General features: G+C 35.9%; 1 protein-coding gene across 3 annotated transcripts in view; it reads left to right on the top strand.

Moving 5' to 3' along the window:
- LOC140514053 (bifunctional heparan sulfate N-deacetylase/N-sulfotransferase 3) overlaps positions 1-26,038 on the top strand; it is a 217,693-nt gene that overhangs the window by 153,759 nt on the left and 37,896 nt on the right. The gene's annotated exons all lie outside the window — the stretch shown is intronic.

Below are 26,038 nucleotides of genomic sequence, written 5' to 3'. Positions count from 1 at the left end.
TTATTACAAGAATGATTCAGTTAGCCTAAATATCATTTTCATAAGAACTGTAACAATGAATTATAGGGATTTAAAAAAAAAATCTATTCACAAATACATTGAATGATTAGTACCAGGTTCATTAACATAGTGAGAAGGCCTCTAGAAAGTGAAATATAAAATGATAAATGATAAAATAAGTAATAAAACTGAAATCTCTCAGTTTCCACAGGTACAGAGAAGCAAGGGCTGAAGTGTTATTCTGTATTAATGGGATTTATTGTTAACATTGTGGTTATTATTCCGAATGGCAAACTCTAAGTAGAATTAATGGTAAATTAGTGAATCTTTGAGATCATAATTTTCAAAGAATATAATGTGTCTGTGAGGAGAATAGTATTTTCATATTGGCAAAGGGTATTTAATTCAGTATAACTAAGACTTAATAATTACCTAAATTATTACTGATTTCTTGGTAATATTAATAACTTCTATTATAAAATTAGCATGTCATTATACCAAGTGCTTAATGAATGTTTAATTATTACTGTTGATAACAAAATAATACTATCTTAGATCTACAGGGAATCTTAAAGATCAGCTAGGAAAATTTCATTTTGCAGATGAAGAAAGTGAGGCCCACAGAGGTTCATTGAATTATGTGCTTGAAGTTATGCATATGATTGTGTCTTATTATATATATACACACACACACACACACACACACACACAATATTTTCCTAAGGAGAGATGCAGTCAAATATATATTATCACACTTAATTCAGCAACATTCTTAAAAAGGATCCTTTAAGTAATTAGCCATCATATAATATGTGTTTAGAATACCACTCACTTTTCTTCCAGAAAAAAAAAATGCTTTATTTTTCTCAGTTTACCTACATACACAATTAGAAATAGTTTTTATGTAGAGTACTGTACTGAAAATCCATATAATCCAAATCTAGGGATTCTCAGTTTTCCTAGTTCATTGTCCTCCCATATGCTTTGCACATAATAATTGGTTAATAAACGTTTCATTTATTCACTCCTCCATGCATATATGCATGCATCCCTTCATTCCTTCCTCCTTTTACTCATCCTTTCAGCATCATACCACATCACAGAGGTCTGACAACCCAAAGTATATAAAAAAATAGCAGATTAAGCTTTCAAGAAATGTTTTAATATGTAGACCAGCAGTTAACTTGGGGTTCATGAACTTAAAAGTGATAAATATAAAAGACCTATGAATGAAATAGTTATTATGAAGTCTACTACTAGAGCTACTGCTACTTTATTCATAGGTGCCAGGGTCCTGGAAGACTCCCCACTTGAAAAATCCAAAACCTCCTGAAAGACCTAGCTCCTTTTCTGCCTGCTGCACATTGGAACATGGAATTGGCCTTGCCTAAGAATCACTTCAATATGAGTCAACATGAGGACTCACACCATGATCCAAGCATCTAATGTATCATCCCCACTCCATTTCCCGTCCTCAATTGTTTCAGCTTGACTCAGACAGGAATCCTATAAATCCCCACACTCACTTTCCTGGGGTGGTACCATTCTCCACCAGAGATCTGGGCAGACTTGACCTCTGATCATTGCAGGGCCATTGCTCCCCTGATAATTTTGCTTGCATCCTAGTTCTGTTCCCAGATGCTTTCTTGACTCTGCACTAAACCCTTTAAAGGCCTAGAGGCAGCTAAGTAATAGAACAGAGGAGAGAGTGATAAGCCTGGGGTCAGAAAAATATGAGTTCAAATCCAAACTCAGAAATTTAATAGTTGTGTAACCCAGGGAAAATAACTGCTGTCTGTCTCTGTTTCTTCAACTACAAAATAGGTATAAAGGTTGGGATGATCAAATGAAATAATAGTTCATAATAAGTGCTTAATAAATGCTTGTTTCCTTCCCCCTTTCAATTCTTCCTTCTCCCTAGCAAGTCAGCTGGGTTGAGTCGTTAATTATCAGTTGCTTACCTCACAGGCACACTGCTTCCCAAGATGTTTTCTATGGAAAGTAGAAAGCAAAACCTGAAGTCCTCAACTCTGTGGCTCAATTATAGGGTCACCCTTGATCTCCTTGGCAAACCACATGAAAACATGTGTTACCTAGATCCTTCCCCGGGCAGTGTAAGTATAAATAAAGACAGGGTAAGTTAGTACACTCCTGACTCTATGCCAGGCACTGTGCTAAATGCTTTACAATCATTATCTCATTTGATCCTCACAACAACTGAGGAAGGAAGGTGCTATTATTATCCCCACAGATGAGGAAACTGAGGTTAAGTGACTTGTCCAGGGTCTTCCTTGGATTTAGGCCTTGTGCTCTATCCACTGAGCCACCTAGCTGCCCTCTGGTGGGAGCAGGGTTCTAAAGAAAGCACATTCCAAAGATTTCTGCTTGTCTTGTATTGTTCCTTGGAATTCTAAGACAGAATATTTGTTCTGATATGAGGGGAGAGATCTCAGACTCTCAGAATAAATTTATGCTTATTTTATAAACCTCATTATGGCTCCATTATCCAATTCCCTAAATCCCAGTTAATTAGAAACAAGAAATTAAAGGGTCAAAGAGGAATGGCTATCCTTTTTACATGATAAGAAGTGATAACAGGGAAGCTGATATCAAAGGAGGAAGATAAACACAGGAAAATCAAAAAATAGTCATTAGAATTCCTAACGCGTTTTAATCTAGGACTCTTTAGTATAGAGGTCAGCCTGTCTCTGCATCTCAGTATCCCTGAAGGACAACACTTTATGCCAGGGCTAGCAAAATGAATGATTTTCTTAATTATTCCCCTGATTTATCAGAAAAAAAATACTTTATGTTAGATATTGTTTAAGGAGACAGAAATATATATTTCCTTTTAGACATATTTTCATCCATAATTGTAAAATTAGGATTTTGTTTCTTAAAAAATCAGAACTTCTGCTGTCTAGAAGATCATAATACCTAAAATTTGCCCAAATAGTTAGAATTGTACTATATTTGCCTGTAGCTTGTCTTAGGTCTATAGTATATTACAAGAAAATGCAAGCTTCAGACCATTTCTGTATATTGTTTCTAACTGAAGCCATCATCAACCTGATACCACTGGGAAAAGCAATTTTTATGACACTAGCTTCCCGTTTATATGTGTAACTAAAATCTGTAGAAGATGTTTGGAGGGAGGAATAGTGTATTCATGAAAAGAGCAGATTTTTGACCTCCTGCTATCAAATTGAAAAGTATTTTAAAATCAATTTGACAACACTTGAGAGTTGTTGAGTTTTTATGGGGGAAGAAGATAGAAATCAATTCAGAAAGGGCCAACAAAAGTGCTGAAAGATATAAAGCTTTCTACAATTCAATTGAACAGGCATCAAGTGCTACACACAAGTCATTTGGTTACATTCTGGAAATACAAAAACTAAAATTATTCAGTCCCTGAGTTGCACGAATTAGTAAATACAAAGCAATTTGAAAATGACGTTAACGACAAGATGGATCACAGAAAGCTTCCCAAAAGAAGTGGTGCTTGGGTTATCTCTTAAAGGGCAGTAAAGATTCTTATTGGCAGAGATGAAATGAATTCATGGCGTGAGGGCCAGCATTTGATATTAACTTGAGGGAATAGCTAGTGGTCCAATTTAGTTGGGTTATACAGGGCAGAAAGGGAGAGGAATATGAAATAAGGTTGTCAATATAACCTAGAGCCAGATTACATAAGCCTTAAAATCCGGGTTGAGGACCTTAGATTTCATCTTGGAAGCACCAGGGAGCCACAGAAAGTTTTTGAGTAGCAGAATGTCATGTCCAGAACTGTACATTACAAAGATTTAGATAGCCATCTGAAAGATAGCTTGAGGAACAGAGATCCTAGAAGCAGAAAGAGCAAACTCAAGACTTGTATGTCAGTCTAGACAAATGGTGATGAGAGCCTGAACTAGGGTAGCAGCTGTGGCACTACCTGTCACAGTGGATAGTGTTGGGCCTAGAACCAGGAAGAAAGACATGGGGTCAAATCCTAGTTCAAATGCTTGCTTACTCTGAACACTGGACAAATCACCAAACCTCTGCTTCAGTTTCCCCAACTGTAAAATGTAAGTGACAACAGTACCTTTATCCCAGACTGTGTTGTGGTGATCAAATTAGTTATCTATATGAGTGAATAGTGCCTGGGACACAATGGGTGCTAAATATATACCTATTTTCTTCCTTTCTAACTTTTTAGGGAGAAGAGGAGAGAAAGATGTTGTGACAGTAAAACAGATAAAACTGGGTAAATAATTGATGTAGACATTATGTGTTCATTCAGAAAACATCTATTTAGAGCCTATTATGTGCACTCAAGGTGGAACAATGGATAGATCCATTCATTTGCAGTCAGGAAGATCTGAGTTGGAATTTTGCTGCAGACCTTTATTACCTACATAGCCCTGAACAATTTACTTTTTGGCCACATTTTATTGAATTGTAAAATAAGAATAATAATAGCACCTACTTCCAAGGATTGTCACAAGAACCAAAGGAGATTAGATATACATGTAGATATAGAGGTCCCTTTGAGAACCTTAAAGTATATGAAGATGCTAGCTATTATTATGAAAATTCCTTGGAGACAAGGAAAATGGAACTGGATCCTGCTAGTGAATAAAATACTCCCTTAATTAAATACCAGTTGTAAGCATTGATCCAGTCCTCTGGAAATACTGTTAATCCCTTTAGAGAGAATCTGTCTCATTATGAGTTTAATAAAGGATAAATATTACTTAGAAAGATATTATGACTATAGATGACAGAGGACAGGACTTAGAACCAGGATGGACTGCGTTCAAGTTCTGTGGTCAACTTTGGAGAATTGCCCTAGACATGTTATTTAACCTCTTAGTACCTGCAGGCAATTCTTCAAAGTTGTAGAATAACTGCCAATCTTCATCAACAGAGGCAGCTTACCAAGAATTCCCTCCACTGATGACATTCTAGTTCCAGAGCTAAATAAATAAATAGTAAGATTATAGACATGGAACCTAAAGAAAACATATACACCTCCTAGTCCAACTCTTTCATTTTATAGATTAGGCACTGAGACCCAGGTACATTATGTGAATGGTTTCAGGATACACAGGGAGTAAATGTTTTAGGTAGAAGTTGAACATGGGTCCTCTGCTTTTAGAGTCAGATCTCTACATTCTACAAATCCCCCACTAAAACTGAAAACTACCCATTAGTTCATATTACTCATAGTAAATCTGGTCAGCCAACTAAAATATAGAGTGAAGGAACTGATTAACTGGTTTTCCTTATTTTTTGCAGTTGAATTTGGAGCTTTGTATTATTTAAAACTAATTTTCCTCAAATAATTGTAGACTATTCTCTGTGAAGTCCCCATATAATGGGACCCCTTAACCAAGCAAGGTTTAATTTCCTGGAGTGGGTTAGAAAACATTAAACTGCAGTGTGTGCATGGAGGCAGCCCTAGAGAGCTCTGTTGTCACGTGGGAAACTAAAGCAGATAAGACAAATCTCAGCTCCAGTTTCCCAGAGCATTGTGGATGGGAAGGGGAGAAATCAGGCTTTGAAAGGGAAAAAAAATGAGTCTGCATAGATAAGCCTGCATACTCTTTACAAGGAGGGCAAGGACCTAGTGAACTGAATAAAGTAAGTCGTGCTGTTTCATTGACCTCTGTATCATAAAGTATGCATTCTTAACTCTGGACTGCTGGCTTATCTGTGATCTAACCATGGAGGTAAAATGATCTGAGTGATTCTCCCCAGCTTATTCATGAAGTATTTATGAAGCATTTATGTTTGCCTGTGAGAGAAGACAGAACATTGTGTTAGCATGCTCCTTGCTCAAGAAGAAAAAACATAAACATTTCCCTCTGAAGTAATTTTTGTTTTTAAATGACATCATTATTTTCTATTCAGAACATCTTGTAGGAATCCACACAATGTTTGGCTTTCCCTTTCTACACTAATTTTTCACTGCTAAACATTCTTAGCCATAACAGAAATATCTCCATAGTCACTCACCTTAGTCTACCATGTCCTTCAGTTATCTCCAGGAACTCTTCAAAAGTCATTCTCTAGTAGGCCCCTTTGCCTGGCCCATTTGTCTCCTCCACCATTGTCAGTGATAACATTGTTATTTCTCTGGTTCTCAACCAGCTTGCTCTCCTCCTTGAGATGTTTTCCTTCCCCACTCCTCTGCAGCCTTCATAAGATTAACAGCTCAAATCACTGATCTGAACCTTGAGCATCCATTGGAGTCTAACGAGGAGCCCACACACTCTTCAAGAGATCAGTTTCTTACCAACTACCCTCTCAAGGTTTTGAGCAAAAAAACCTTTAAATTACTTTATCAATGTGTAATGTGCCACTGTATACCCATTATTCCATGTGTAGCTTTTTCATCTCCTGGCGTCCTCTAGCCAACATTCACCACCAGAGTTCTTACCATTTTTACATGGGCAGTATAACTGTCTACTTTTTTCTCAACTCCAAGATCATCAATTTTTACCTCTATTTCTTTTCTTTGCTGGCTCAGTCCTCACATGAATGGACTTCTATCTCATTCAATTAGTTGCTAAAAACACATCTCGCTCCTACTCCTATTTACTTTTATCCCTTTCATCCCATGTTAATATCATTTCTGGTCTTTCACAAAACTATACTTAAGTTGATTCTTTTCTTTCTTGTTAAGTGACACATCCTAATTCTGCTTTTCCCTTTAGATACAGCATTTTTACAAAAAGCCTCTTCCCCCATGACAGTTTTGTTGGGAATAGGGCCTACAAAATGTGCTTAGTTCCCATTAATATGGAGCATCCATAGCACTACTGTACTTTGCATTCAAGATTATGATGGCCATTTGACTGGACTGTCACTGCCCTGTTCATTAAACTCCAGGGGCTTCCCCTGGACTCTCACATCAGTCCAAATTCCTGTTTAGTAGCCTGGCTCCTACCGCCTTTCTAGGTCTATCACACATCATTTTTATTGATTCATTCTTCAGTTTAGACAAACTGACCTTCCTATTGTTCTTCACGCACATTTCATCTTTCCTCTCTTTGCCTTTACACAAGCCATTCTCAGTTATCTGCATGACATATCCTTCATCCTTCCTACTGCCTCCGAGAATTCCTAGTTTGCTTTTAAGATCAGCTTATGTATATCTTACATGAGTCATTTCATCATCTTCCAGTTTTACTGCCTCTCTCTGTCTCTGTCTCTCTCTGTCTCGATCTCTGTCTGTCTGTCTGTCTCTCTCTCTCTCTGTCTCTCTCCCCCTTTTTCTCTCTTTTTCTCCCTCTGTGTGTGTGTATATATATATATATATATATGTATATATTTGCATTTTTTCATTTAATTATATGTGATAATGACTAATAATATTTATATGGTGCTCACTATGTGCCAGGAACTTAGCAACTCTTATCTGATCCCCAAAAGAACCATGGGAAGAATGCTGTTATCATCCCCATTTTGCAGATAAGGAATCCGAGGGGAGCAGAAGTTAAGTGACTTGCTCAGGTTCACACTGCTAGTAAATGTCTGCAGGGGAATTTGGAATCAAATCTTCCTGATTCCAGGTTTGGTATTCTATCCACTGCTGCACCCAATGGCCATGTGTGTGGGTGCTTAGTCCTTAATTGAATACAAACACCCTGAAATCAGAGACTATTTCATTTTTGGCTTGGTGTCCCCATTACCTATCACATAGTAGGGACTTACTATATCCTTACTAATGGATTGGTACGTTTCACTAGGTAAAGTATTCAAGGCTTAGAAACTAAAGACAGAAGTTTCACCTAGCTTGAACTCTTATAACATGGCCTTCAGTTAAGCCACTTTTAATTAAAATTCTGTAGTTCAGTGGTAAATAGATACTGCCCTGCTCTGAGAAGGTTCTCAACCTAGCCATACGTGAGGAGGGAATTTGAACTCCTTATTCTAGCAGTGTTTATCAGTATTTGTTCATGTATCTGCCTCTTTTCTTATGCTACCACATTTTCATTTATTCTAGAGATGATGAATTATTTATGTTCTTCTTCTTTCTTTTTATTTACTACATTTCATCCAGAACATTTCATTCTCTGCTAGCTCTTCCCCCCTAATAAGTAGTAGTCTCCTTATCGATAAAATTAATTCTTTGAATTAAATGGCTTCTAAATTTATAGTCTTATGATTCTTTGGCTTTGGATAAGTCACTCTTATGAGGCCTCAGTTTCTTGATCTGTAAAATAAGAAAGTTTACTCTAGTGACATTGCTTCCTGCTCTCCATGATCCTATGATGCTGGATATGGAACTCATTTCAGTACATTGTGCTATATTTTAGTAATAGCTCACAGTTTTGTAAATAAGAAATTGAAAAAATGAAATTAGCAACTATCCATGTGAAATCTTGGTACTGATTTTGGAGAGAGAGAGAGAGAGAAAGAGAGAGAGAGAGAGAGAGAGAGATTTGGTATATATGGCATCTATGACATATGTTGTCATCATTTAATCATTTCAGTCATGTCTAACTCTTTATGACACTAGTTGGCATTTGCTTGGCAAAAGTGCTGGTGTGACTTACTATTTCCATCTCCAGTTCATTTTACAGATGAGGAAACTGAGACAAAAAAAGGTTAAGTGATGGATCCAGGATCACACAGCTATATATGTGATAAATTTGGATTGTTATCTATTTTAGATTGCAAAGATTCTTGCAAGCAGGAATTATGTATGCTTCACAATAACTGGTCACAGACACACAGGAAATAAAAGATGATAATACAAAACACTGTGTCAAAAACAAAAGCATGAACATAATTAAGCACTAAGTACAACGTCTTCTGCCATTGACTCATTATGGTATGATGATTTCCCCAGTCTCTGGCACAAGATGTGGCAGAATCTACCTCGTTAGAAAGGCTTTGAGGGATATTCCCAATAACAACCTATATCTACTTTTGGGGGGCAACCCTACCTAAATATATAGAGACTTATCACCAGGTGACCAGCCACTTGGTGACAAATCCTTTGGCTAGGGAAACCAAACGGGGAAAACGTGGATTTGAGTCTTTTGCTCAGTCTCTCCATGTATGTGATGATGGTGTAAAATAATAAAAAAAGAAGGCAAAGATACACGTTTCCAAGATGAACATTTATTTGTTTCTTGAATATTCTAAATGAGATATTTTTGAGCAGTGATAATAATAAGACATATTGCAGTAAAGTCAATCCATAAAAAAATCTTAACAATTTTCCTACAAATGGAACCAGAATTTGAAGTTAAAGAAAATGAAGATTCACAGGATATTCTTGAGAGTTAAATAAAGCTATCAGAAAAATTCACTTTATTGTATGTCCAAAGGCAATAAGACACATCATTCTTTGGCATACTTAATCATCTTTTACTGTGGTATCCATAACATATATATTTGTTTAAAAAAAAAAGACTCCTCTGAAAATAATTGCAGCTTCTGTACTGTCATCTTTGTAAAAGATAAAAAAAGGTAGAGAATTTCTATGAAAAACTTGTTAAGTCCTTCTAAATTAAATAAACATTTAGCGTAATTTGTACAGACTGCATTGCAAATCCTAAGGGAGGATGCTAAAAAATATGTTGAGGGAAATACAATAAAGAGGTCAAGGTTGTAAAGATCATATGGAAATCTGACACCTCCAGCATGGTACCATGGATTGAGTTACAGGACCTGAGTTCAACTCTGTCATTTATGGCTTGTATGACCTTGAGAAAGTTATTTACTCATTAGACCATAGCTCTTCATCTATAAAATGAAGGGTTTTCACTTAATGACTTCTAAATTTCCCTTGAAGTTCCAACTCTATGGTCCTGTATATAGGAAATACTTTCTTTAAGAAGAGATTCAGAAAGTAGTAGATGTAGCAAGAACCAAATAACGTTACATACAAAAAAAAATGCTATTTTTTTAAAAAGTAAAAAAAAGCTAATTACTGCTGTGGGAGTCATTTTCAAATCAGTTATTTGTATATGGCTAGACAACTGACTTTTTGAAGTAAAGAAACATACCAAAATAGTAGAGAGAATAAAAATGAGCAAACATGAAATTTGATTGATGTAATTCAGATTTGAATTACTTAAATGAGCTGTTGACAAACACACACACACACACAGTGAAAATGATTTGTTCAACTTTATACAACAAACTCCTTTCTCTATCACTGGCAATGATATTACAGTTGCTGGTATATTGCTTGAGAAAGTAGCAATGGCACAGAGAAAAAAGGGAATTTTCATGAGTTTGTGAAGAAAGTCATGGAAGCGTTAATGAGCTTGGCATCTGCAGAACATCAGTCTAATTAGATTGAAGGGAGCTTGTTAGAAAAGAATCATAAAAAATAGTAATAATTTACTAACCTTTTTATGGCATTTTAAGGGTTTGTAAAGTCCTTTGCTTGCATTCTTGTTTGATTTTCAGATAATAACATAGACTTGTGTGGCAGACATTATTATGCCCCTTAGACAGACTCAGAAAGATTAAATAACTAGGTTAGGGCCACACAACTAACGTCAGACACAAGTTTTGAACTCTGTTCTTTCTGCTGCTAAATTCAATGAATGATCCTTCTTACACGTAATAGTAATTACAACACACACACACACACACACACACACACACACACACACACACACACACACACACACACCTTGTTAAATTAAGTTGATTTGAATTTCTAGCAGTGTGGTCTTAGACCAGTCATTTCACTTCTCTCAGGATGTTTCTGTTTTGGTTGTTGTTTTGATGTTGCCTTACTGGGATTATGTGTTTACCCAAACTATCTCACAGTGTTATTGTGAAAATCAGTCAAGATAAACTATACATTGGTGTCCAAATGTAAGATATTAAGATAGTATGTTGGGGAGTAAAAAAAGACAATAAAGGTAACCACAAATTGTAAAGGCTGTTGCCATTTCTCTCTTTCTCATAAAAGTGAACTGGAGAATGGATTTCATTCTGTGACCATCTGTGATTTCTTGAACAATGAAATGTGGCTGTTGCCATCGGCAAAATTAATCTAAATCAAAGGCTGAATAAACCATTCCGAAGCTAATTACTCGCACCCAATAAAATTAGCAGGCACATTGTTTTTTATCAATGCCCTTTAACATCTCATTTTGAAAACAATCTTGTATTCCAGCATCGGGAAACACTTCGACCTTCTTTTAATCAGATTCAGTCCATGCTTTAGCTGCCAGTGTTTAACTTTATAGAAAACATCCCCATCTTGTGGATCTATAGAATGTTACTGGTAGAAATCACTACATCTGTTTTCAAAGGCAGGTCCATAAATGAGATTGTTTTAACTCTTCATTACTCTTGTTTCCATAATTCTAGTTTTCTCTTCTTTTTGTTCCAGAGTACCTGTCCTCTTGTATTCTGCCAAAATGGCAAATGGTACAAACCACAAGTGAGAATTATTCAAGGACAGAAATAAGGAGTCACTAAATTTCTAAGAACAGAACTTTTTCTTTTTAAAGTCATTTTCTCATATTATGGTGGAAGCAATGGAATACACAAGAGGAATGGGATGGTGGGATTGAAGCTTAATTATCTCCCCAAAGAATGATCTATTGGGCAATTGGAACTTAATAGGTACATATACTGCAATGCAGTCATTAAATGCCCAAGGAACAAGAAAAGATTTTATATATGTAATCTGGCTTATATTTATGATACATATACTTATGTATGTACCTAAATCGCCCTAAAGGGTGAACTCTTTGAAGAGTAGGATGGTTTCATATTTGAATTTATATCATTGGCACCTGGCACAATATCTGGGCATCGTTGACATTTAATAAAAGCTTAATTCTTTGATTGCCTAATATACATAAAAGGCATCTTATTTCATACAAGATATTTATATACTCAATAGTTCAGAATTAAACACCCTCTGCATTCCTTTAAAGTATTTTAAGCTTAAGATTACGTGCTTGCCGACTAGTGGCAAACTGGGAAATCAACCTTATTTACAAATTTGCAATTTTAAGAAAGGCAAAGTTAGTAGATGGCTGATGGTTGAAAAATGATAACAATATAGAAAGTCATACTATGATAATTCATCTCTTGTATCTCTGATTTTATTAGTGTGAGTGCAGCTTCCAAGCAAGCAGATTATAAACCTGCTGAGCCTTCTCATTTCATGTAATTCATAGTCCTTTCCCTCACAAATACTACAATGTCTAACTCAATTAATGTATACTATATGTGTGCATGTGCATTTGAGCATATATTCTGTGGTTTATGAAGTAACATTCTCAATACCAATTGAGATACCAATACCAACATTCTCAATAACAAATGGTTGTGGCAACAGGAGGATATAATAATTTTTGTAATCTCTTTTTAACGAAACATAGGTGCTAGGCTGGAGTCAGGAAGACCCGAGTTCATATCCAGCCTCAAACACTTACTAGCTCTGTAGCACTAGTAGTGTTACATACGCTAACCTCATACGGTTACTTACTAGGAAAGTCACTTAACCTCTGTTTGTCTCACTTTCTTCAACTATAAAATGGAAGTTATAATGGCTCCCATCTTGCAGAGTTGGTGTGAGGATCAAATAATATATTTTTAAAGCACTTAGTAAAATGCCTGCCAAATAGTAGGTGCTATATTAATGTTTATTTCCTTCTCCTTCTTCAATCTGCCAACACAACATGATCCATATGTCATCCTCAGTCGTAAAAAAAAGAAAAGAAAAGAAAAGAAAAAAACACCTGTTACTGCAAACAAATTAGTCAGTAAATTGTGTCTCCGTATTGTGGCTCCTAGTCCTAGAAGCTTTGGTATTTTAGATATTTATTTTTAGATATTTTAGAATTTGCTATGAATATCTAGGTGGTACAATGACTACAGTAATGGTCCCAGAGTCAGGAAGATTCATTTTCATGAGTTCAAATCTGACCTCAGACACTTACTAGCTGTGTGACTCTGAGCAAGTCACTTAACCCTGTTTGCCTCAGTTCTCATTTATAAAATGAGCTTGAGAAGGAAATAGCAAACTGCTTTAACATCTGTGCCAAGAAAACCCCAAATGGGATTGCAAAGAGCTAGACACAACTGAAAAAAATGACTAAACACCAGAGTTTGCTATACTCTCACCTGAAATGTCCTTCTAATATGTCTTTAATCAGCTGTCTACCCTTCCACTTTGATGTCTTTTTCTGTCTTCAGTTTCTGAGAACTATTCTGTCTCTGCATTAGCACCCACTTATGCCACAATCTTTCATTCAACTCAGAAAAAAAAAGTTGTGTGTAAAAATGCTATGCTAATAATTGCCCCCAAATAGTCATTAATGCCTGAAAATGTGTGTGTGTTCGTCCTTCTTGCCAAAGAAGACCATGCCATCAGAGAAATGATGTCATGAATTGCACTTGACTTTGTTTTTTGAGTGAGGGAGGGCTGTGCAGGTCACCAGCCTCACTTCTCCTCCAGAGCCATCTGAATTCAGTGACCAGATATTCATCAGGATGACTGGAGATGACCCAGGATGAGGCAGTTAGGGTTAAGTGACTTGCCCAAGGTCACACAGCTAGTGAGTGTCAGGTGTCTGAGGTGAGATTTGAATTCAGGTCCTCCTGACTCATGACTGGTGCTCTATCCACTGCCCCACCTAGCCGCCCCACCTGAAAATGTAAATAATTGGTGAAGATCTATCAGCAGGACCCCTGGAGTTCCCAAGTAGGACTTTGTCTCCAGGTACCTTGGCACAATTACAGTCCTGAGGAAAGATGAAAAAGCAACAATGATTGTTGCAGCTGAGTAGTGTAGATCATAGCCCACTGGATCTGAATTCAGGATAGGCCCGAGCACAAATCCCACCTCAGATACTAATTTGAACTATAAGCAAATCAGTGAATCATTATTTGCCTCACTTTCCTCATCTGTAAAATGGAGATAATAATATTATCTCCCTCCCAAGTTTGTTGTGAGACTAATATATATTAAGTCCTTTATAAAGCTTACTGTGCTGTATTGTTAGCTGCTACTCTTGTAACTCTTTGCTTTATGAGGTACATAAACCTAAACTGATTCTGGTGTTTTCATCCTAAGGTGGATATTGTATTTGTCCTTCGTTTTCAAAGAGTACCAAGACATCGGGGAAATGATGATATGACTTGCAGTAGACTTTGATTTGAGTGAGGGAGGGTTGTACAAGGTCACCAGCCTCACTTTCTCCTCCACAACCATCTAAGTCCAGTGACTAGATATTTCTCCGGACCACTGGATGTGGAAATGGCTTTCTGTTGTAAACCATCTTCCTCTTTATTTAACCTTCCCATTCCACAGAATTCAGCTTCATCCCAACCTTCTTAAAGCTACATTTACTTAGATCTGTGCTCTCTCTGATTTCGATGCTGCCTCTGCTAGGAGAGATAGCAACCTACCTGTTCTGATCCTGTGAGGTTTCTGGTGCTGTCTTTCCACAAATACTCCATAGAGCATAGGACATTTCAATGTGCTGTAGACCCTCCTCTTGACCTTTGTAATACTTTGTGGGCACTAATGTGGAACTCAGGCTACCCGTCTTTGATCCTCACTCCCACTACCTGGCCAGGTCTCCTTGTCCAATTATACATTGCTTTGTTATCCCATGTCTTAGCCACTGATTGTATCCTGCAGCCTATTATACCTACCAAATATTTTTGCATTGACCTTGAGATCACCTCCATTTTGGATTCTTCTTGTCAGTCAGTCATTTTAAAAACTTCTATTAAATGCCTGCTGTGTTCCAGGAACTATACTAAGCTTCTGATGTTCTGTGATTCAATACCATACATTACATATGCAGGATAGAGATAGCGATTGAATCTATGGTTTCATTGATACAGGGAACTCCAACATGAGGAAATTCCCTCTACCAATGCCCAGAGATACCTTTTCTGCAACTTAGTCCTTAGAGAATTGCCCAGAGGAAAATGAATATTTTAATAACTTGCCCAGGTAAGCATTACAGACAGGAAAGCACCCAAGGTTGGTTCAGAGACGAGTTGTCTATCCAATACACAGTGCTGCGTCCTGCAGAGGAGAATATTGATGACGAAGGAAAGAAAATGACTGCTCAGGGAGCAGCTTAAGAATATACAAAGCTCTGCAAACCTTCTGAAATGCCACCTAACCTGGCCCTTCCATATGTTTTTAACATTTAACAAGCTGCAGCAATGCTTAACTCAAAGGGACTTTGCTCTTGGGTGGCTCCCCCTTCCCAACATCATTAAATGAAACTGGCTTTGAGAGGATATAAAATTCAATTTATTCAAACACAAACCAGAGGCTGGAGTTTCATTAGGGAGCCCTAACTTCATTTAAAGCAGGTATGCACTTCCATTCCCTTTGAGAAAATATTTTGAATTCCTGCGGGTTACAATAAGGAAAACTAAGGATGTTTAATTAATCTACTGACTCTGTGTCTTTGCAAACCTGTTTCTCCATTCCTACAGAGGACAAATGTTGCATAACTAAGAGGCTAAAAAAGTAAACAGAGAACAAGGGATGTTTTTATTGCAAATTGGGCCCAATATTTCTTTTATCTTTACGTTCAAATAGAGATTTTTCTTAACCACTCTTTTTAATCTAGCAAAAGCTTCAACCATATTAATTATTCCATCATTTTGTGAGCCTAATGGAGCAAAAACAGCTGTTGTCTATTATCTGATTACCTGCAACTGAACCTTCCTGAATAATGTGGAGGCTATGTCAGAGCAGCACATGCAATATACACAATGGAAAATTAATTGGATATAGGTGGCCTGAGAGTTAGATAGACTCCTGTGGCTTGTACACATTTGTTCAGTAACTAAGTAATGGCACTGCATTAAACCAATGGTATGTGTGATCCTGACACCTTACAGAAGGACTAATTAATCATCAATCATTAGCTTGTAAAGAAAGGGCTGAACTTGCACTTCTGAATATAGATAGAAAAAAATAAGTAAGCAACTTAAATGTTGTGAAAAGATGAATTGGTGGAAGCCAAATTGCTTTAAGTGACATTGACCTCCCTCTTGACACCTTTGAAATCTGTGCCTAATTTAGAATGATTGGCTTTTCCTACCAGCTTTCCTTCATGGGTAATCAGATCCCCCAATCCAAAATGTTAAGAGATCTCTGCCAAGTCTTTTTGAAATGAATTTTTCCTTTCAAGGACTGCAGCAATGACTCAGGAACAAGGTAGGAAAACAGGATGAAGATGAAGTGATGTAATATTTTTAATGTGCTTTACAGACATTAAATTGTTATATAAATCCTAGCTATTATAATTCTCATTAAAATTAGGAGCATTAATTTTAATTATGTTTCAGTACTTTAATAAGGTGGTGGTTGAAGTAGAACAGTAGTTTGACCTGTTTAGGACATCCCTCCCTTGGTCACTTCCTCAGGGTATTTTCATGCTTCCATCAGATAGGTTTGCTTATCCTGGAGGTTGTCATTGATTGGTGTGGATGATTCACCAGAAAGGTTGCTCCCCTAAATTATGTTGGGGGTGGGCAGTGTATAGTGTCATGATCAGAGTTTTGAAGCCACCATATAAGGTTTAAAACCTAGCCTTGAAATGGATGAGTAAGATTATCTGGATTTAGTCATTTCACTTCTATGACTCAATTTCTTCTCCTGTACCAATGCTAAAAAAGAAAAGTCTTTTCTTTCTCCTCCTTCTTTCTTAACTTCTCTGCAGCATTTAACACTATTTCTATGAGGAATTTCACCAGTCTTCCATTCACTCAAGTTCACAGCACTAGAATCATCTTCATTTCCTCCAGAGATTCGGGATTGACAAGGTCCTTAGACAAGGTTTCATTTCCTGGAGTGGGTTTCTTGTTGGGGGTTGGTGGGGAATAGTCATGCTGAAATAAATTTGACTTCTAATTTGTTTTCAAGAGTATATTCAGCCTAAGCAGGGCAATCACTTGGGAGAGTAAAGCTCTGAGTTAATCTGATTTTGCCACACCCAACACACTTTAAATATTTTTTATATAAACAGGTGAAATAAAATAAAAATGGGACAAAATCTAGCTACTACCTTCCTTTGAAAGCTTGCTTGTTTGGAAAAAAAATTTTTCCAATTGTGTTTGTGTGTGTATGCCCACATATGTACATATACATGTACATGTACATATATATAAATTTCTTTGAGTTAATCCTTACTCAGTACCACCATAAATCCCTTTTTCTTACATACAAATACTTTCATATAGTAATATATTTACATATATATGTATATATATATGTATGCACACACGTTTATAGATGTATAGCACTATTGACCATCACCAACTGGTATGCAAACTTTTGTAATCCATAATTTATTTCCCTTTTACAGATGAGAAAAATAAGTCTCAGAAAGGTGGAGAGAATGACACTCACACAACTAGAAAATGATAAAGTCAGGAATCAAATTCAAATCAGCTATGTACTTTGCAACCTCTCAGCTAACTATAACATTTCTTTTTCAAAAACAGGGCATGTAATAATTATTATATTATAAACTGTTACCATTTTTAGCACTACATTTTGTTGTTAGTACTTGATAGGTCACCAAATACTTAGAATTTACTAGAGACATCACTCATTTTATGTTTCTTTTCTGTCTGACTTATCCTTCTTTGAGTTCAGAGTCAAATAGGGTTTTCTCTTCCCTTTCTCATAAATGCTAAATATGTGTGTGTGTATACAACTACATTTTTCCACTACACAAAAACAACTTTTCATCAAGTAGACATACACATAGTCTATTCTATATGTACTAAAAAAATGGCCTCCTCTATTGATCAAATGTGTGCCTTTTGGCAAAATTTCCCATAATTTTAATTTTAAGCAGCTAATTAGTGTTTTGGTTATAAATAATTACTCAGATGGTATTTAGAATAAGAAATATCACAGAAATAATATTAGACCTTGTATTGACACTTTTTCATTTTGTTGAAAATGAATACATATTTAAGATGATTTATTGTGAGCCATTCATTTTTTTTTAATCTCAGTTATGAAGTATTTAAAAAATAAAAATATTCCCTTTGGGAAATGAAAAAAATGCCTTTTGTTGAACCAGTAACCTTTTCAAGTTTCCTTTATTTCTTTTTCTTTTCTAGTGTAGAGCTGAAGTTGTTGGCAGGTAAGGAATTACCAAGATGTGAACTGATATTATAAATGTGATAGGTCAGAGCAGGCATATGGAAGAAGGATACCATTAAGAAATCAAAGTGACATTTTTGGTGAAAAAAATTTTCAGTTATTTCTCTGTTGAGAACAACAGCCAGATTGCTTGTCTGCTTTCACTTTCTAAACTAAATAATAATGCAACAAACCTGAAAAGGTCACTTGTTTGACAATATATTATAAATATATATTCATATATATGTGTGTATACACACATACACACATGTGTGTTGCATGAATGTGTTGCATATGTGTGTATGTGTGTGTATGCTGATACTAATACTTGCTAAAATAGAATATTTTTATCCATTAAAAATATTACTGAAATTCTAGTTTTAGAAGAAGTTGAAGTTTTAGAGGGGGTTTGGTTTTGGTCCTGATAAATGTTGTCTTCCTACATGGCTATATGTTTCAACTGGAGAACCAAGTCAAGAAGTAACATTAAGTGATTTTTTAAAAAATATTCCTATGAAACAGATTATTTGTTCTGTGATATTATGTCTCATATATTTTCATAATGTCAAGATGGATGCACAAAAATAAAATTGAGATAGAAAAATGAAAAAAAGACATACCAGTGGAAGATAGTATACTTTAAGAAAAGGAATAAGTTGAATCACACCTAATAAGTGTCTTGGCCACTCTTAGAGAACCTAATTGGGTTTATTTGCTGTGCACAGAGCAATGATGCTCTCTACATTTTCAAATATTTTTATAATTTTGGCAAATTTTCTCTATTTTTCCCACTGATAGAGTGTATTTTGTTCTCAGCAATGGGTAGTCTGAAAAATATCACTCTATTTTGAAGGGTATAACAGAAGAAATTTGCATAAGGTTATAGAATTAGAGGACAAATAAAACCATTCCACAAACTAACAGTATCCCTGACTTCTCTACTTTGCTTAGCCAATGTGTAAGTTAGGAAAGTACAGCGTAGATGTAGTATTGATGTATCTATTAAACTTAGACAGGGAATTTGACCTGTTAAATTTGACAGGGAAATTGACTGTTAAAATGTGTGTGTCCTTGTGTGTCTGTGTGTGTATAGATGAATAGATTTTTTTTTTTTAATGAGAATTGGGGATAGGGCAGAGCCAAGATAGCAGAGTAAAAGCAGAGACTTGCTTAAACTCTACCCTTAAATGCAGTTGTAAAAATGACTCTAAACAAATTCTGGAGCCACAGAACCCACAGAATGATGGAGTGAAACAAATCTTCAGCTTGGAAGGTTGATAAGAAGCATCTGTCATGAAGGTCTGGGAACAGAGAGCAGTCCAACGTGGGCCTCGCTGGCACAGATGGGGTTTGAGTAGCATCAATGGGACTGAATCACTGGTATCTGTAGAATTTTCCAGACTTCTTGACCCCAAAACTCTGAGGACAACTTGAAAGGTCAATGGAAAGAAATGTTGCACCTGTCTGAGAGAGTAGAGTGGCCCAGGCCCAGCCTCAGGGCAGCAGAGGGAGCAAGGTGGAGGAGTCCAAAGGAGCATCTGTGGTTGTGGGAGGGCAGCAGCAGCAGTTTCTAGAGCTCTAGGCCCACAGATTATGGGGGCAATCAAGCAGCTGACAGTATACTCTCTAACCCTGCTAATAGCAGAGAACTACCTTGACAAGGAACTCAAAAGTCAAGTAATTGACTGGGAAAATGAGCTACCATGGGGGAAAATTCAGGCTATAGAATCATATTTTGGTGAAAAGGAAGATCAGAGAATACAACCTGAAGAAAACAACTAAGTCAAAACTTCTCCATCCAAAGCCTCCAAGAAAAATATGTATTGGTCTCAGGCCATGGAAGAGCTCAAAAAAGGATTTTGAAAATCAAGAAAGAGAAATCAAGGAAAAATTGTGAAAAGAAATGAATGTGATGCAAGAAAAACATGAAAAATGAGTCAACTGCTTGCTAAAGGGGGGACGAAAAATATTGAAGAAAGTAACACCTTAAAAAATAGATTAACCTGAATGGCAAAAAGAGGTCCAAAAAGCCAATGAGGAGAATGCCTTAAAAAATAAAACTGACCAAATAGAAAATGAGGTGCAAGGCTAACTGAAGAAAATAATTCCTTCAAAATTAGAATGGAGTAGATGAAAGCTAATGACTTTATGAAAAATCAAGAAATTATAAAACATAACCAAAAGAATGAAGACAATGTGAAATATTTCACTGGAAAAAAATGAGTGACCTGGAAAATCAATCCAGGAGAAACAATTTTAAAATTACTAGACTACCTGAAAGTAGTCACGATCAAAAAAGAGCTTCAACATCATCTCTCAAGAAATTATCAAGGAAAACTGTCATGATATTCTAGAACCAGAGGGTAAAATAGATATTGAAAGAATTCACTGATCACCTCCTGAAAGAGATTCCAAAAGAAAACCTTCTAGGAATATTGTAGCCAAATTCCAGAGTTTCCAGGTCAAGGAGAAAATATTGTAAGGAGCCAGAAAGAAATTATTTGAGTACTGTGGAAACACAATCAAGATAACACAAGATCTAGGAGCCTATACATTAAGGGATCAAAGGGCTTGGAATATGATATTCCAGAGATCAAAGGAGTTAGGATTAAATCGAAGAATCACCTACCCAGAAAAACTGAGTATAATCCTTCAGGTGAAAAAATGGATATTCAATGAAATAGAGGAGTTTCAAGAATTCTTGATGAAAAGACCAGAGCTGAAAAGAAAATTAGACTTTCAAATACAAGAATCAAGAGAATCATGAAAAGGTAAACAGAAAAGAAAAATCATAAGGGACTTACTAAAGTTTGAACTGTTTACATTCCTACGTGAAAGGATAGTGATTGTAACCCTTGAGACTTTTCTCATTTTTAGGGTAGTTGGAGGGATTATATATGTGTGTGTATGTATATATGTATATGTATGTGTGTGTATATATGTATATGTATGTGTGTGTATATCTATCTATCTATCTATGTATCTATCTAGCTATCTATCTATCTATCTATCTATCTATCTATGTATCTATCTATACACACACACAGAGGGTACAGGATAAGTTGAATATGAAGGGATGATATCTAAAAAAATAAAATTAAGCAGTGAGAGAGGAATATATTGGGAGGAGAAAGGGAGAAATAGAATGGGGTAAATTATCTCACATAGAAGAGGGAAGAAAAAATTTTTTCAATGGAGGGGAAGAGTGGGGAGGTGAGAGAGAAAGACTGAACTTTATTCTCATCAGATTTGACTTAAGGAGGGAAAAACATGCACACTCAATCGATATGAAAATCTATCTTACCCTATAGGAAAATAGTGGGAAAGGGGATAAGAGAAAGGAGGGGTGTAATAGAAGGGAAGGCAGATTGGGGGAAGGGGTAATTAGAATGCACACTGTCTTGGGGTGGGGGGAGAGGAGAGCTGGGGAGAAAATTTGAAATTCAAAAATCTTGTGGAAGTGAATGCTGAAAACTAAAAACTAATTAATTAATTAATTGAAAAAAGAAGAGTTAAGGCAAATCAAATAGGTAAAAATTTGACTTCGAGGTCAGGAAGACCTGTGCCCAATTTCTTCTTCTGACTCAATGGTAGGTAGCTGCATGACCATGGGCATCACTTAATCTCTCAGTGCCTCAGGGAGATCTTTATGGACTAGTTGCTAATCTTCATTAATTAAGGCAATTTCTATACTAGTGGTGAATAAATACATATCTATGTTCTTGTGCATTAATACATTTACATACAAAGTTTTTAAAGTTTTTGTTTGTTATTGTTTTTCTTCATAAGTAATGGGAGTGTGGAACCTTTGAATTTTATGAAGATAAATAATCTTAGAAATTTAATTTCTGAAAAATTGCAATTATTATTGGAAAGAAATCATAAGATCTTGTAATATAGAACTGGATACTCCAGCAACAATCTTGTCCAACCTCCCCATTTAAGGGATAAGGAAACAGAGGCACAGTGCAGTAAAATTTATTTTCCCTAAATTATCCAGCTAATAGATTGGAATCCAAAGGGTCAGCTTCCAAAGTCAGTAATATTTGTACTGTGTCATTCTAAGGAATATATACATACATACATACATACATCTACATACATACACATATACATGCATGTGTGTATATATGTGTGTATACATATGTATATGTATATATGTATGTGTGTGTGTTCATACGTATGTGTATGCTTTCATTAGCAGACATTTTATGGGAACTACCAAATAAAAGAATTGTTTTCCTAAAACTTTTCCTTTCTTTGCTCTTTTTGTGGTTGTATCAAGAGGGTTGGGAAGAATAATAGAACTGAAAATACTGTGGAAATAGCTGGGAAATTGAAATATCTCATTTTTTAAAGAGAAGCTGTAGTGAACAGAAGTTGTGTTTATAAATTTCACTACTGCCTGAGTCTACTCTTAAGCTATTTAACATAACACTACAAGTACTTTCATTTTATAAATTTTAAGGTAAAACCTATTCTGAGATAGAGTGAAGAGAAATTTTGGACCTGGTTCAAATGAATCTTTTTGATCACCATGGAAACTAAACATGGCTGAATTTGCTCGATGGAAAATAATTCCATTCTTTTATCTTCTTTTCTTTTTTCTTTCTTTTCTTTTCTTGTTCATAATAATAAATATATTTTTACCTGATTCCTTATAATATTACAGGTTAATATAATTTTTTTCTTTCATCTCCACTGCTTTATATATTGTCCAGACTTTTATGTATTTTTTCCTTTTAGTTTCTTAATGCTTAATATTCCATTGTCATTCAGGTGATGATGATGATGATGATGAAGGCTCATTCACAGGGGACAATTTATTTTAGTAAAGTATTCTCTTACTACTCGAACTATTCTGATGGCTTGGCTTTTGCAGCCTATGGAATGCCTGGGAAGTTTTCTTTGAAATTCCCATTATATCCGGGAATCATAACCAAAGGAATTGTTAATAATCTGATTAATACAAGCTCTCTGAAACACTCTGTAGAGTCAAATTGTTTTCCTTGCAGTCAAGACTTTTCCAGATGTTTATGAATAAAATGACTTCATTTCTGTATGAATTGGTTGCTTCCATAATAATAGTCACAATTGCCTTCCATCTTATCTACCTAAATTTTTGGCTTTTTTCCTGGAAGGAGGTTTTTACAAATTCTGTATCTTTGGTACTATCAATTGTAGAAAGGGTCAAAAGCTATAACTATTATCAACGAGGATAGATAGATACATAGATAAATAGACAGATATAGATATAAAGACATGTGTAGATAGATACATAGATGCCACATAAATAAAAGCATTTTGTGGTCCTCAGTTTTCAAGATTATTATGGGTTCCCAAGACCAAAAATTTTGGGGTATAACCTCTCTGTTATAATAGTATATATCTATATCTATTTATATATATAAATATATAAATATACAAATATCATATCTAAAGGATTAGTTGTAGCTTCTCCAACTCCCCAGGTAGCCAAGGGGGTTAAAAAAAATCCATCTCTCAGGATTTTGTTTTGGTGAACCAGACTCAGGGATGGAGAGAGAGAGAGAGAGAGAGAGAGAGAGAGAGAGAGAGAATTGGTTTTTTTGCAACTCAAATGGTGACTGCAAAAGCATGGCAGTGAGTTGTGCTTGCCTAAATGACCTAAAACTGAACTTCAAATTCTTGTCTACTTCTTAGCTCTCTGTCTCTGTCTCTGTCTCTGTCTCTGTCTCTGTCTCTGTCTCTGTCTCTCTCTCTCTCTCTCTCTCTCTCTGTCTCTCTCTCTCTCCCTCTCTCTCTCTCTCTCCATCCCTTCTCCTCTTTATGGAAGTCCAAGAAGAGCTGAGAAAGTCCTAATTGTATCAAAAAATAGAGATGGAACTGTGTCTCATAACTTAATGAAGGGACATTTCATTTCTTTCTAGCTCAGTCCCCATCTGTCATCAGCAAAATCCCCCTTACAGGAAGAAATAGGGCATTGCAGATCCATCTCAGGAAAGTGAAGGACATAATCTTCCCTATGAAGTCATACCTAGTTCCATGGGGGGAGGGGGGCAGTGCTCAGTCCGGCAGATAAAAGAATTTCTCTGATACAATGACATTAATGGTAGTATATATTAAACTTAGACTTATGAAGACTTGACTTTTTATCCTCCTATGACACTTAGTGGCTGTATGATCCTAGCAAATCACTTATTGTTTACATCAGGGATCCTTAATGTTTTCTGTCATGGGCTCCTTTGGCAGTGAAGCCTATCCCCTCAGAATAATGTTTGTTGCTTGCATTTACAACTGAAAAATGTTTAACTTCAGTTAGAGGGTAGTGGAAATAAAGATGTACATTCTTCACTTCAAAATTTATGAACCTCTGAAGTCTATCCATATAAGGTCCCTTGCGGCTTTAGAGATCCCAGGTTGAGTTTTCACTCTATGGGCTACAAGTAATTATTTTGTACTTATCTGTGTCATGGATGAGTTGTTTTCATTATTTAAAGAATTTTCCTTAGCAGAGTTCCCTATATAAATGCGATTTCTGATCTTTCATATTATTATTATCATTACTTCACATTACTACTATTATTACTTATTATTTATTATATTCATCAACAAATAAGTTTTTAGCTCTGAAAACAATTTTACTTGATTTTTTCTTTGTCCTTTTCTTTGTAATTGTTGCTAATCACACTTGCATTGTATTTTACACTTTCAAAAGCACTTTTGTCATGACCACGCTGAGAGGCAGAGATAAAGAAACTGAGGCTGAAAGAAGCCAAGCAAATTGCCTATGATCTCCTGGCCAAAGATTTATTTATTTGTGCTAATAAACCTGTGGGATGGTTTAGACAACATTAATAATGAACATATTTCTTTGAATTACATTAATCCTAGGATGATCAACTGAAAAAAATAAAGCGAGCCAAAGATCTCACTCAACCTACTTGTTTCATTTTAGGGATAAAACATCTGGAAAAGTCTTCACTGCAAGGAAAACAATTTGACTCTCTAGGGTGTTTCAGATAGCTTGTATTAATCAGATTATTGACAATTCCAAACAGTTCCTTTGGTTACGATTCCTAGATATAATGGGAATTTCAAAGAAAACCTCCCAGGCATTCCATAGGCTGCAAAAGCCAAGCCATCAGAATAGTTCGAGTAGTAAGAGAATACTTTACTAAAATAAATTGTCCCCTGTGAATGAATCTTCCTCCTCCTCCTCCTCCTCATCATCATCATCATCCTCATCCTCACCGTCATCCTCACCACCTAAATCACAATGGAATATTAAGCATTAATGATGAGATGAGAATGCAACTTGTGCGAGATCTCATGAATAGTGAATAACAGATCTGCGATACAGCCCCTCCTGCTCTAAATCCAATATATGCCCAAGTATTTGAAGGGGTAATGATGGGGAAGGAAGATTAAACTTGTTCTTCCTGGTTTTGGGGAAGTTATGAAGAGGTCGATTTTTTAAGGGAGGGAGGGGATAAGAATAAATAATCTAAAAATTAGAGCTGTCCCAAAGTAGAAGAGATACCTTCATGTCCTTCGTGAGGGAGGCTGGATAACTACTTGTGATTTGCTTTGTAGAGGGAATTCTTGTTTTGTTTTGTGTTGAACTAGCTGACCAACTATGAAACTCATTCATTCTGGGAAGGATACAAAAATAACTGGCTGTGATTTAATGTGGGGAAATTTTTTTGAAATATGGTGAAGGCAAGAGATGGGAAGGGATACAGGTCAAGTGATATCTGGAAGAACTATACTGAAGAATTCTTTGGTTTATTATCCTGAATTACTGCTAGATTCATTAAAGATAGAATTTCTAAGGGGAATTTTTTTGGTCTTGCTAGAATTTTGGAGAAAGTGTTTGCTTTAAAATTAGTTATTTGCCTATATAAATTTTGTACCTGCCTAATTATTTGAAAGCTCTTGTCT

This window comes from Notamacropus eugenii, chromosome 7, assembly GCF_028372415.1.
Source record: "Notamacropus eugenii isolate mMacEug1 chromosome 7, mMacEug1.pri_v2, whole genome shotgun sequence".
In the NCBI taxonomy this organism is placed as follows: Eukaryota; Metazoa; Chordata; class Mammalia; order Diprotodontia; family Macropodidae; genus Notamacropus; species Notamacropus eugenii.
The sequence above is the reverse complement of the archived record's forward strand: the minus strand, read 5'-3'. Positions and strand labels throughout refer to the sequence as shown.